General features: G+C 35.0%; 1 protein-coding gene across 2 annotated transcripts in view; it reads right to left on the bottom strand.

The window, feature by feature from the left end:
* LOC150105701 (medium-chain acyl-CoA ligase ACSF2, mitochondrial-like) overlaps positions 1-13,173 on the bottom strand; it is a 398,514-nt gene that overhangs the window by 65,054 nt on the left and 320,287 nt on the right. The gene's annotated exons all lie outside the window — the stretch shown is intronic.

The raw sequence follows: 13,173 nt of genomic DNA, 5'->3' as shown, positions 1-13,173 counted from the left end.
AAAGCTTGGTCCACCTTTACCATGAGTTGCCTCTGTCCTGAAGATACTTCAGGTGCAAACTTTGTTTGCTTATACTTGGGTAAAGGATTAAACTAAATTTATTATAGTCTAACCAAGTGGAAGATAAACTTCCAACATCTTTCTCTAAATCCAGAGTAAATTAATAATAAGGTGGTACACCTTTTGGCAACTCATATAAGTAAATATGACCTCTCCATTGCTTCTGCCTTAGTATCACCACTTCTGGGTCTGGCTACCATTGATGAGACATCAATAAAGGTCGAAACCGATCTGGATAGTGGCCCTTCCTTAATGCATAGCATTATACATATCTGCAAGGAGATGTGTTTTGCATTATGGGAGATACTGAGACAAGGAGTGATAAGAGCTTGGTCCACCTTTACTACGAGTTGCCTCAGTCCTGAAGATACTTCAGGCACAAACTTTGTTTGCTTACACTTGGGTAAAGGATTAAACTAAATTTATTAAAGTTATTTTGTGTGTTCTTATCCTTTAGAGGGAAGGAAAAAAATATACATTTTTTACGTTTTACCTGGCATCTATTCCACCTTGTTTACTCGAGGCTTGAAGTGGCTTTTTTTCCGCATTTTGTACTCTAGCCTATAGGCTATACATTAAAGATACCAAGAAATTATATACTTGGTTTAATCCTTTATCTGTTTGCTTACACTTGGGTAAAGGATTAAACTAAATTTATTATAGTCTAACCAAGTGGAAGATAAACTTCCAACATCTTTCTCTAAATCCAGAGTAAATTAATAATAAGGTGGTACACCTTTATTTTGCTTACACTTGGGTAAAGGATCAAACTAAATTTATTAAAGTTATTTTGTGTGGTCTTATCCTTTAGAGGGAAGAAAAAAAATATACATTTTTTACGTTTTACCTGGCATCTATTCCACCTTGTTTACCCGAGGCTTGAAGTGGCTTTTTTCCCACATTTTGTACTCTAGCCTATAGGCTATACATTAAAGATACCAAGAAATTATATACTTGGTTTAATCCTTTATCCAAGTGTAAAGTTTACGTCTCAAGTATTTTCAGGGCTTTTACTGGGGCAACTCGTAAGTAGAGCCGATGACTTCATATCACCTGCCTTAGTATTCCATAATGCAAAGCACATATCCTTACAGGTATGTACAATGCTATGCATTATGGGAAGGATATCACTGCCCATAGCAGTTTTGACCTTTGCTGAGGTCTCATCAGTGGGAGAGAGACCCAGAGGTGATACTAAGTATGTAATTTCTTTGTATCTTTAATTTATAATATAACTAAGTGGAAAACATTTCCAACAATTTTCTCTAATCCAGAGTATTTTAATAATAAGATGTGACACCTTTTGGCCTAGTATAAGAAATTATGACTTCGGCATTACTTCAAGCTTAGTATCACCTCTGGGTCTGGCTCCCACTGATGAGACTTCAGTAAAGGTCAAAACTGGTATGGGTAGTGATCCTTTCCATAATGCATAGCATTATATACACCTGTAAGGATATGTGCTTTACATTATGGTATACTAAGGCAAGTGATGTGAAGTCATCAGCCTCTATATACTAGTTGCCTCAGTCTTGAAAATACTTCAAGCACAAACTTTTTTTTTTCTTTTAAGGTTACAAGGTGATTAGCATTCATATTTATGAATTTAGAGACACAAAACACACGTGTTGAAATGATTATTTTACCAATTATTAATAAAATAACACTTGACATTTTGACCCCTGTATTGAGGTCATCATCAGAAGGATGCATGTGTACAGGGAACCAAGCTACATACTCTTGCACTCTATAAAGGTAAATTAAATCTACGCTGTTAATTAATCTGTTTCTTAGCCTGACCTCTAGTGATAATTAAATAAGATAAAATAAAATTTAAAAAAATTTTTTAATTAAATAAATTTAAATAAATTTAAAAAAAATTAAAATACAAACTTTGTTTGCTTATTACACTTGGATAAAGGATTAAACCAAGTATACAATTTCTTGGTATCTTTAATTTATAGTATAGCCAAGTGAAAAAACAAACTACCCTGTAGACTGCTGGTTGAATCTGCAAAACTGTTTTTTTGTGTGTTTTATATAAACATGTAGTGGAATACATGTGTCCCAAATCCATTTAAATTAATAATTTCTTCTTTAAAAAAAAAACCTCAAAATTTCTAAAAATTTAAAAACAGCTGATTTTGAAGACCAAAAAATTTGAATGGCCAACAAAGAAAATTTTTCTTCCCCAGTTTATTCTGGGGTTTTTCATCCCGCAAAGCAGGCAAACTGGCCTTGAGAACTCAACACTACAGGCCATAGGATACACCGATGCATAAGGCTGACCACCTTATCCTGTAAACGGAGTGAGGTCCGATGATCAATGGATCCTCGACACCGCAAGGTAAAAGAGGGTATAAGGAAGATGATGATGAACAAAGAAAATTTTGAATTTTTTTTTTAAAAATGCTCTTGCTAGGCAGTTAAAAAGTAAATTGGTTCCATTCAGTTATTTTCTTCCCTTAGCTAGACAGCCTTTTTGAGAATGAAAAAAACTACAATTTTTTGTTGCATCTTTCAGCATATTTAATATATTCACTTATCAAGAGACAATTTTTAAGCTCTACTGAGTGGTGTGAAGCGAGCAAATTACATGTTGAGTTGTTAAATTTCATCAGCATTAATATGAAAATGTAAAAGTTGAATAAAATATTAAAAAAATATGATTCCTTACTTTTATACTGATAACTGGAAGATAGAGTTGGAAATGTTAATGAGGTGGCAGAGGAAAAATATTAATTTTTTTATAAATATTAATTTTTTATATAAATTATTAAGTTTTGGGGTTTTCATTGTCTAGCATATTATTTTTTAGTATATTTTGTTCATCTTCTTTGTATTGTGTATTGATAATGGTGGCTGCCGTAATTCAATTTGCTGATATGTTATCGCCCATCCTGCCAACATAAGGACTACATTTTTAATACAAGATGTTGTAGTGTGCAGTGTTTATGGCATAAGTGAATCCTGACAGTGTGTCGAGGAAAACCCATTCTCTTCATTACTTCCCACAGTTTCACATGCTGTACACTGTCAAAAGCTTTAGATTAGTCTAAGAAACACACACTTACCAGAGGGAGTCTGAATTCTTTATATTTTTATATGATCTGTCTAAGGCAAAGAATCTGATCTCTGGTGCCCTTACCTTTCCTAAAACCTGCTTGTTCCTTGGGCATCTCTGTCTCAATCAAGATCTTCAATAAAATTTTGCTTGCAGGAGATATTAAACTAATAGTTCTATAGTTCTTGAAAGCCTTCATATCTCCCTTCTTATGTAGTGGTATAAAAATTGACTTCTTCCAGGCTCTAGGCCATGGTCCTGTCTCTCATATCCTTGTAATCAATCTATGAAACACTCTTATTTCCCCATACATTGTGGACTTAATTAACTCTGCTGGGATTCCATCTACACCTGGGGCCTTATTGCTGTTAAGCTGCTTAACTGCTCTTTCAACTTCATGCCTAAGTGGAGGAGGTTTCCAAATCAGAAGTTTTTTGGTGAGAGGGACTTCCAGATAGGCATCAGAAAGTTGTATATGGGGATACAGTATCCTGAAAGAGAAAAGTCACTAGTGCCATAGAGGTCTGTATTGGTTGTTGTTCAATTTGTATAGATTAGGATGTTAGATTCATCCTAATAATATTAGGATGAATCTAACTAGTGATAAGCAATTGTTTGCAGATGATGCTAAATTGGGGGAGAGCAATGCAGATGTTGTGGCCTTACAGGAGGACTTGAATAGATTGTATGAGTGGGCAGGTAAGTCGAACTGTCAGTTCAATGTTACAAAGTGTAAGGATTTGAAATTTGGTAAGCAATGATGAAATGCAAAGTATACACTTCATGGGAAAATTATAAAGGAGGTCTTGAAAAATTCAATATAAGATATTTTTCAACATAATCTCCCTTAAGACTAATACATTTATTCCAGCAATGCTCCAGCACCATTCTCCCATCCCTGTAGTGGTTCTCAGTAAGATCTGCAAAATACCCCCTTCTACAGCTGCAATCACCTCTTGATTCGAATAAAAATGCTGATCAGCGAGGAAGAGTTTTAGCTTTGGGAAGAGACAGAAGTCAGATCTGGAGCCAAATCTAGGGAATAGGGTGGATGTTCCAACAATTCACAGTGCAGAAACTTAATTTTCCCATTGCCAAAACACCTTTTTGGGCAGGTGCATTGTCCTGATGAAAGATGAATTTTTTCTTCTGCAAACCGGGTCTTTTCTCATGAATTTTTTTGTCTGGTCTGGTTGAAAGATCGGAATAATATTCCCTGGTTATTGTTTTACCCTTATCAATATAATTAATAAACAAAATGCCTTTAGCATCCCAAAACACTGATGCCATGACCTTTCCTGCTGATGGAACCAACTTTGTCTTCTTTGGCACTGAACAACAACAACCGGCTTCTGTCCACTTTGACTGCTGTTTGGATTCTGGTGTGTAATGGTGAATCCAAGTCTCATCCATAGTAATAAATTGACGCACAAAATCAGTTTTACTCTTGTTGAAATGCTCCAAGCACTGTTCAGAGATTTTCATGGGAGTGCATTTTTGATCTGCTGTGAGCAAGCACGGCAAAGCTTTGCTGCTGTGAGCAAAGCTTTTTCATTTGAAATTCTTCATGCAAAATATATCCTACATATTCTTTTGAAATGCCTATAGTTTCAGCAATTGCGTACACTTTGACTCCCCGGCCATCCAATACTATATCGCGCAATTAATCAATGATTTCTGGTGTTGTTACACTTTTTGGACGTCCTTCATGTGGATCATCTTCAAGGCTGGTTCGGCCACATTTAAACTCAGCAGCCATTTCTTAATTGTCAAAAAGAAGGAGAAGAGTGTCCATAAACTTTTATGAACTTCAAATGAATTTCTTTTGGTATTAAACCTTCTTTTACAAAGAATTTTATAACACCACGATACTGAAGTTTATCCATTTCAAGGGATACAGGCAACACTTTTGCTTCAGACAGCTGTATAAAACAAACTACTTAATAGAATGACTTGCAATTTCACATAGTTGCTTATGACAGATGTACCAACTTAGAAAAAAAAAATCATGTTGATAGTGTTACCATCTATGGTCGAGGCCGATAACTTTTCAGACCAGCCTCTTATACAACATATATTTTCACAATTCTAGTCCTTTCCTCATATAATTATGGTTCACTGTTATTGTTACGAGAAAACATAACAAACTGCCATAATGAAATACAATTTTTTTATATACATTGGTTTCCATAAATTACAAAAAAAAATAAAAATGAGAGAGAATGATTGTAAATAACTCAAAAACTGTATGATGAATTTTTATGCAATTTGATCGAAAGGAGTGTAATATGAAATGTGAAAGAAACATGCACAAAACTATAATTAAATTGATTAATTTGGTAGGAGAGGGGTGCATGCAGTGGCATAGCAAGGCTTATTTTTAATTACTTAAAACTGTATTACTTAAACCCTGGCATTTCTTAAGCCTGGCTCCCACTGATGAGACCTCAATAAAGGTCAAAACCAGTCTGGGTAGGTGGCCCTTGTCTTTAATGTACAGCATCATACATCTCCACTAGGGATGTGCTTTGCATTAAGGGTAAATACCAAGGATAGTGATCAAAGCTTATTCCACCTTTACCACGAGTTGCCTGGACTTGCACTACATGCAGAGTTGCCCTGACTTGCACTACTTGCAGGCAAACTTGACTTACTGGCCTGTTTGCTTACTTGGGAATTAGGATTAAAGCCAAGTTTTATATTTAAAATTGCTTGGCATCTTTAATATATAACATACCCAAGATAAAAAAACTTTTTACATATACATATATATATATTTGCTTCCTGCTCTTTACAGCTTGAGCAGAATGTCACAATCGCCAGCAAAGAAACATAGACATTCAAATGAAAAGGATATTAGACAATTTAAAGAATACTGGACTGAAAAAATGTGACATGATTAAGAAATATAATAAAGCATTATTGCATTTTGTCATAAATCAATTGTTTATAATACTTCTTCTGTAAAAGAGACATTTTGAAACTGTTCATAAGAAATTAAGTAACAAAAGTGAGCCAAGAACAAAGAGAATTAATTTCTTGTGAACTGAGCAAGATAAAAAAAATAGTCTGATACTTTGATGAAATTTATTTCAGGCAGGCCTAGTTCCAACTTAGTTGCTGCTAGTTTTGAGGTTTCAAAAGTTATTGCCCATGTGGAAAACCACTCAGTGATGGGGAGTATATTAGGGAAGTGTGGCTAGAATGTGCTCCATTCCTTTTTTGATAATCTTTCAGAAAACGTAAAAATTATTCAGCGCATTAAAGAATTGTCTGAGTAGAAAAAAGATTAAGGATAGAACACATAAGTTGGAAAGGAATACAGCAGAGTAATTAACAAAAGATTTGGCTTCATGTAAGTTCTTTTCTATTTGTGTTGATGAGAGCAAAGACATTATATCATCAGCTAGGCTGGCAATCTTTACTCGATTTTGTAGGGAACGACGAATTACGCAAAGAGATGATTAACCTTGTAACATTACCTGAGCGTACGTGGAGTTGAAATATGTAAAGCAGTTAGGAACGAATTATCTATTTGGCAAATTGATATTTCAAAAGTGGTATCCATCACAACAGATAGTGCACCCAGCATGATGGGTAGGGAAGCAGAATTTGTAAATCTGTTTGCAAAACATGTTGATCATACACTAATAGGTTTTCATTGCATCCTACATGAGAAGAATTTATGTGCAAATGCTGGCCTAAAGGAACTTCAAGAAGTGACGCAAACAGTAACCAAGGTTGTTAATTACATTTCTGCACTTGCTTTGAATAAAAGACGATTTCACTATTCAACGAAGTGGATTCAGTGTACAACTGACTAAAAATGTACAACAATGTCCACTGGCTTAGTCAAGGTCTTGATTAGAAACGATTTGTCGAATGCCTGGATGAGATAAATATCTTTTTGACTGATCAACAAATGTCTTATAAAGAAATGTATGACATTGTGTGGGTTTGTAAACATGTTTATTACAGATTTTTGCAAACATTTAAATGACTTGAACCTCAAACTACAGGACACAAAATCATCTTCAAATAAACTTACAGATGTTCTCGTGGATAAATATGGAAGATTTTGAAATGTAGTTGAAAGATATTCAAAGTAGCTCAATTTGGAGGCAGAAATTTGTTTTCAAAGTTGACTTGGAAAATATTGAAAAGGATTGATTAGAGATGGGAGTAACAGAGAGAGAGAGAGAGAGAAGTGCGGAAAACGGAAAGAATTCTAAGAACTTGGAATGCTATTCCCGAAACTTTTGTATGTTTAAACATCCTTGCAACAGCATTAATATAAATTTTTTGCATCTACGTGTTTTTGTGAATTAATGTTCTCAGTGATGAACTTTGTTACGTCTTGTAACAGCAGTAGTGTTGTGTCGGAAATAGCTGACCCACTATCTGTAGGCCATTTGTTTCCGACCCAACACAGAGAGAATAGAAACTTAAGGAAAGGACATGCTTATACTTCCAAGAACAGGGCTGAGGGAGTACTGTACATATTATGATTCAAAGGTATATCAACTCGACTAAAATTATTGTTGTAAAATAAGCTAAAGAAATCTGTGTTTTAGAACCATGTTAAACAGTTCAGAGTTAAAGTAACCAATCGGCTATAGCTAAGTGCATGACGTAGACAATGAGAGAGGGCGCACGCAAGGAAGATATAAGGAGCGGCGCGCGCGGTTCAAACGCTCTCTTGTTTTTCTGTTCCTGCATTCCCGTTCGAGCCTGGATAGCTGAGGAAGCTTGTCGCCGGTGGCCAGCAACAATCTCCCGGTTGCTGTTATAACCGAGTCGAACAAAGCTACCTGTGGAATGAAGTCAGATTTTCAATAAGGAGCCATTAGTGAACCATGCCAATGTAAAGTCAGAGAAGGACAATCTTTGAAGAAGGAATAAGTAAGTCGCAATAGCCATAGAAGCAAGTGGCTAATGAATACAGAAGTCTTGCCATATCCGAAAAGAGAGCGTGGGGGAAGTCATGGAAACCCTATTGGTAAAGACAAGAAGGTAAAGTACAACCTTTTTTATCTATCTTATATAATTGTAAACGTAAAGGATTTGAAGAGCTCCATGCATTTACTTGCTCATAGTGCCTTAGTGACTGTGTTGGACAAATTGTCTGTGTCAAGAAGACTCGTGCTATTCTAAATTTGTGCCGAAAAGGGAACATAACTCTTGAACAGTTTGTTAAGAAGAAGCTAATAGCTGTAGTATTGAATGTTATCCTGACTTACACTTAAAGTGTGGGGCAGAGAAACTTTACAGAGTTGAACTTTGTCTTTCATGTTAGAGTTTAAAATAGTGTGAATTTGATATGCCATGGGTAAACCTTACTTAGAATTGTACATAGAAAATGAGAATTGATTAATTCTGTAAAAATGAATCGAGTTTGAGCTTAATTGTAATGCAGAGATATCTAGTTGAAATATTTAAGTTTAGAGAATGAAATTTTGGATCATTTAATCTAAAAAAGGTGGTGGGGCAGGGGTTCAGACTTTCAGTTCTGAACAAGTGGGTAATTTAGCAATGAAGTTAATATTTCAAGTATATTCAGAATGCCTAATCAAATGTGTATCTGTTCTAGTGTTATAATAAATGTATTCTTTTAAACCAAAGTTTATAAGTTCTTTTGTTGTGAGACTGACCTACCATTTATAAAAAAAAAAACTTTCGGACCTGTGTGAGTGAAAGGAAACATTTCATGCAAGATAGAGGGGGGGGGGGGGTGCGGAACGACGACTGCTCACCATGCGATCCGTATGTTAACTAAAGTTACCAAGATAATCAATTAAGTATCAGGAATTAGTAACCGGCTGGCGCAGTCGTTCTCAAATAAATTTGTCGGAAACGAAATCTCTGATACGCAGGAATATAGGATAAATATAGTAGAAAATAAAGAATAGAAAGAAAGTACAAGTTATAACAGGGGCTAGATAAGAGATATAACAATAGCGCAGGCGACTTAGGAGCAGAAGTAAGGATAATATAAGATAGGGAACTTAAGGGTAGGAGGTATAATAAATCAAATATAGAATATAATAAGAAGAAGAAACAGTAGTGAAACAGGGAAACAAAAAGAATGAGACGTAACAGTAGCCTTACATATGAAACTAGTAGCGCAAGCATATTTCTAAAGGCTACAAAATATAAACCTGATATAAATTAATTGTCATTAATGATGCAGCGGCAGAAGCCTCATTGATGCTAAATAAATATGTTGTCCACTATTTTTCTTTCTCTAGTTTTGATTTGATGTTTTCTGCTAAAAATGGTAAAGATTAACTTCTGTTTAATATATTATGTAGGTGAAATAAAATTTATTTTGTTTGTAATTTTTATGTATTACTTGTAAGGGATTAAGAAGTAATTGAATTATATTGTAAGATCTGAAATAGGCGACTTCAAATTTTACATGATGTCACCATTCCAGAATCTAACAATTAACAAGAAATATATATGCTACTTATCTTTTAGCGCAGTGTAACTATGTTTTTTTTTGTAACAACATCTTGTATGATAAACTCTGAATTATGTGAATTTAAATTAATGTATCTATATGTCTAGCATGAATGTAAGTCAGCAAAAGGGGCAGATATGAGAGAAATCATTAGTGAAATATTATAAATGAAAGAATGCGTATTATTCAGCAACATAGGGCAAAGATCGCCCTAATACTATAAGAGTAGCGTAAGCACCCACGGGCATCACATCTAAGAAGACATCATGACGCATACGTTCCCAGAAACAAGAAGTCCCGTATGTTGATCGGTGAAGTCACCCAGCCTGAGACCAATGGGTGAGACGATAAGAGAAATTCAAACTCGGAAAGGTGGTGCTCTAGGGGAGCATATAAAACCCGCAACACGGAAGTAAATCACCCCGTTTTTTTCTTGTTCCTGCATTTCTCTTCGTGTGCTCCAAGAGTTCATCGCAGTTCAGCTCTCATTTTTGAGGGCTGACTTACGAAAGGATCTGGCATGACACCGCAGCAGATTTCGGCAAGATCAACCGAAGGCCATCAATGAGAGGGCAATCGACGTAAAACCTTAGCAGAGAGATAGTGCCCAACTCAGGTGAGCATGTATAACCCACGTGGCGAAAAGATCGAGACAACCAGAATCGAAACAAAGAAGGAAGGACGGAAGAAAACTGATAAAGAATAGATAAGTACTCTCACTTGTTCTAGCCCCTTTTGAGAATTGACTAACAGTGTTAAGAGAATGGATCTTAAAATTTGTAAATGGAAGAAAGAGTGAAGAACTAAGATTTATGTAAATGACTATGCTTTTGAAATGAACTTTAAGAACTTTCAGTTAGATAGAGATTCTGTCGTAATTAATCCGAGAGAGATTATAAATGTGCTAAAATGCCTTAATGTCCAATTGAGCTGTAATTAAGAATGTATTATATGTTGAGTTATTGAACTTGCTAACATTTTGAAGTCAATGCATAATTGTTAGAGTGAGAGGGTGAGAGAAAGGTAGAAGATTAAATTAGAATTGATAACTACTTTAACTTATATGGCATTATATAATGAGTTTAATAAATATTTTGGTTCCTTACTTACATGTGTTTCTGATCATGATGACTGACCCTGATGCTTCATAAAACTTCGAACCTGTGATGGTGTGTGCGTGCGGGAATACCCCAATTGAAAGTAGTAGGGCACGACTGCAAATAAAATAAGCCAGAGAACCCAAGCCTTCTAAGAATTCAGTTAACATTATTAGTGGCACCTGATAATCTATGTTTATCTCTAACTTTAAGACCCAGGCTGGTGCAGATAAAAAATAAATTTTGCCTGAGTGACCGGGATAACTCATAGAATTCAGGGAACAGGTAATCTCTGGTGGCCCATAAAAGGTTAAATTACGTAAGAAAAGGTATAAAAGAAGCGAGACATAACGATAAGACTAAAATTAATGAAGATCACATAACAATGACGCAACAAACTTAACAAAGAGGTACATGCGATAGAATTTGATATAGCAGCTGAAGTAGGAAAGGATAAAGTTAATTATATTGCCTCGATATATCAATATCAGAGATATATGACGCAACAATATCTTTAGTTTTATTTTCTTTTATTGTGCTTTAGTCAAGTAAAATGATTATGAGATTGTGCACTGCAATATATTGGGAAAACTTGAAAAATCTTATGACTGATTGATCTCTATTAAAAAAAAAAATCAGAATTATTGTTGACGCTTTTGCTGATGTGAAGATGGTAAATTAAATATAGAAATAGACAACAGAATCAGCAAAGCTGGTATGGTGGGAAGTCAATTCAATAAATTCATATGGAATAAGAGAGAAATTAGTCGGAACACTAAATTAGCTGTATACAAGACAGTGTTCAAACCAGTTTTAACTGGTTTGAACACTGTCGCAATCTGATCTGAGATCTGAGAGCTGGATCAGAGAGCTGGATCAGAAGTAAAACACTTGACCAAAGACTAGAGACCGCAGATATGAGAGTCCTGAGAAAGATTAGAGGCGTGAACAGATCGCATCAATGGCAATATCATATTAAAAACGAGGATATTAGGAAAGAACTTGACATTGTCAGCATCCAGGAATGCGTTAGCAGAGCTAATCTCAGGTGATATGGTCACTTAAACAGAATGGGCAAAGAAAGATTAGCAAAACAAGTGTTCCCTGACAGGTTGGCAGCAAAACGACCCAGAGGAAGACCAAGATATAGGTGGATTGATACGGTACAAAGTACCTTAGATGATAGAAATATAAGATCTGATAATGTTGGAGTCTTGACAAGTAACACTGATTTGGAAAATTGTAAATAGGAAATTAGTAATGATGTAATTTTTTTTCATGTAGTACTATCATATCCTGTACATCCCTTGAGGGTACATGGCAGGAATTTGATGATGATCTTTTGCTGATGTTAAAAATTGCGTCTTTAAATTGTGTGGCTTTACACGGCAGCTAGAATTACACTTAAGTGCAAATAAAAAAATATTCACACTATCAACAGGATAGAAGGACTTTTAAGTAAAAATTCTGTCACTAATTTTTACATTCATTCAATCTTTACAATAATCAATCATACAATATTCTTTGATTTTACCATTCTAGTGTGATTTTTGATTATTTGAAAAGGTCTTCTCAATACTTAAAAGACACCAAATAATAATATGTTCTCCAAAATTCCGGCTGGCACGTGAGAAAATTTTGCATCAAAGATTTGGCGATTTTGGCATGCACAAGTTGCCCACCATTGGTTTAAAGTCTAGATTTAAACAAATCTATCATACTGCTGTGTGTTTGGGAGTTTACAGTGATCAGAGAGCTGTGGCAAACACGCCAGCAAGTCTTACCAGCGGTGACGGTGACTAAGCCTCAGATTGTCAGAAATGCTATACGCAGTGGCAGCCCGTACATAAGCACTGCGACACTGCAGCACCTCCAAGGAAAAAATGAAAAAATTAAATTTTGTTTGTGTTTATAAATAATAACAATGCTTACAACATTATATAAATGCAATATAACATGTTAAAGGTTATAGCTTATGTTTTGACACTGATCGAATAGTTAATAATTGGAATTGTTCAATAACGCTTTAGATTACAAAACAAATGCACTGTGATTGCAGATATTCATTTGGGCTTGTCATTGCACGTTACGTCATTCCCACACTGCTCAAATGGCAGTGTATGTTTAGTATGCTTACGTGCCTTATTTCTGTGAGATATGAAACTTTTATTATTGGTGCATGTGAGTGGTGAACTATTTTTTGTAAATCTTATTTTATTTTGTTAAAATAACATATAATTATTTATTTATTATAGATACAAGGCTGAATTATGATGAGTGTCACTGTTGAAAATATGAAAAGAATTATATTTTTTCATTTGTTTCGTGTAATGATAATTGCGATCTAACGTCGATATTTGTTTGCGCTTGCACATTACGTCATACGTTATATCGCAGTTTGGGCAGTGTATCATATGTTTCCACACATTATTTCTGTGAGATATGAAACATTTATTATTGGTGCTTGTTCGTGATAAACTATTTTTTGT

Source organism: Typopeltis vanoorti, chromosome 6 (genome assembly GCF_054136105.1).
Source record: "Typopeltis vanoorti isolate ZY-2024b chromosome 6, IOZ_Tvanoo_1.0, whole genome shotgun sequence".
Lineage (NCBI taxonomy): Eukaryota > Metazoa > Arthropoda > Arachnida > Uropygi > Thelyphonidae > Typopeltis > Typopeltis vanoorti.
This window is presented reverse-complemented; position numbering and strand designations above follow the sequence as displayed.